The sequence below is a fragment of the Moschus berezovskii genome, chromosome 8 (assembly GCF_049115385.1).
Source record: "Moschus berezovskii isolate FMDL1 chromosome 8, NW_MosBer_1.0, whole genome shotgun sequence".
Classification (NCBI taxonomy): domain Eukaryota; kingdom Metazoa; phylum Chordata; class Mammalia; order Artiodactyla; family Moschidae; genus Moschus; species Moschus berezovskii.
Window position 1 is genome coordinate 99,439,185 of NC_142467.1, and position 1,538 is coordinate 99,440,722.

Below are 1,538 nucleotides of genomic sequence, written 5' to 3' on the forward strand. Positions count from 1 at the left end.
TCATCAACCATTTCCAGTGTAATGTATTTTAATTAGAATGATATTTTTAAGGAAGGAGTATACGTTTTATTCTATATTTTCCCTTCAAAAGTAGGGGGCACATAATTTGCTGTGTGCATGGACTTGTTATTTCACAATCTCCTTACTTCACTCATATTCTTTGGCCCCATGACTCTAAAATGGGTATATAGACCAGTGAATATTCTTGGCATCAATAAAGAAGAGCTCTTAATTAATAAATACTGCTGAATGTACTCCAGTGTTTGATACTCAAGCCTGAATACATTACATGTGAATTGTTTTAATCCAAAGAATGGACATTTATCCAGGTTCCTGTATATTTATTTCCTGTATTCAACATTCTCTTCTTTTTCAAAAGGTGTTCCATCTACATGGAATCACAGAATCTAACAGGTGTCTCAGAATTCCTCCTCCTGGGCCTCTCAGATGATCCAAGCCTGCAGCGCCTTCTTTTTGAGCTCTTCCTGTCCTTGTACCTGGTGACCTTGTTTGGGAACCTGCTCATCATCCTGGTCATCAGCTCTGATCCCCACTTCCACATCCCAATGTATTTCCTCCTTTCCAGTTTGTCCTTGGCTGACATCAGTATCAGCACCACCACCATCCCCAAGATGCTAGTGAACCTCCAGACACACAGCAAATCCATCACCTATAGAGGGTGTCTGACTCAACTAACCTTTTTTTCTCTTCTTGCATTTTTGGGAAGTCTCCTTCTGACAGTGATGGCCTATGATTGGTTGGTGGCCATTTGTAATCCTCTACACTACCTGGCCATCATGAATCCCTGTACCTGTGGCATGCTGATCCTGGCATCATTTTTCATCAGCTTTTTTACCTCTCTGCTGCACTACTTGATGATGTTACAGCTTAGCTTCTGTGCAAATGCAAAAATCCTTCATTTATTTTGTGATCCTCCTCAACTTGTCAACCTTGCCTGTTCTGACACCTCCATCAGTAACCTATTAATATATTTCATCTTTGGTGGAGTTCCACTCTTAGGAATCCTCTACTCTTATGCTCGAAATATATCCTCCATTCTAAGAGTCTCCTCATCAGATGGGAAGTACAAAGCCTTCTCCATCTGTGGCTCTCACCTGTCAGTTGTTTGTTTATTTTTTGGAACAGGCCTGGGATGTACGTTAGTTCAACTGTCTTATCTTCCCCCAGGAAGAGTGCAGTGGCTTCAGTGATGTACACTGTAGTCACCCCTACGCTGAACCCCTTCATCTACAGTCTAAGGAATAAGGACATCAGGAATGCCCTGTGGAGGATATTCTGTAGAATAATCTAATCTCAACACCTGTGCCATATTGTTTTGGATTCATAAGACTGGAAAAGGCAGTAAAATCATGTATATGCAACATGATTTGAATCTGCAGTTCCATAGTGTATATATATCTATCTGGCTTTCATCTTTCAGTCTACAAAAATTTTCCTCTTAGAATAGCTGGAAATAGTAGAAATACTTAGAATAGTAGTTACCTGGAATAGTAATGGAGTTGTGACATCATTTGGAC

At 40.2% G+C, this 1,538-nt stretch overlaps 1 pseudogene; it reads left to right on the top strand.

Moving 5' to 3' along the window:
- The first annotated feature begins 273 nt into the window (after nucleotides 1-273).
- LOC129558583 (olfactory receptor 7E24-like) lies at nucleotides 274-1,312 on the top strand (annotated as a pseudogene).
- Nucleotides 1,313-1,538: the final 226 nt, after the last annotated feature.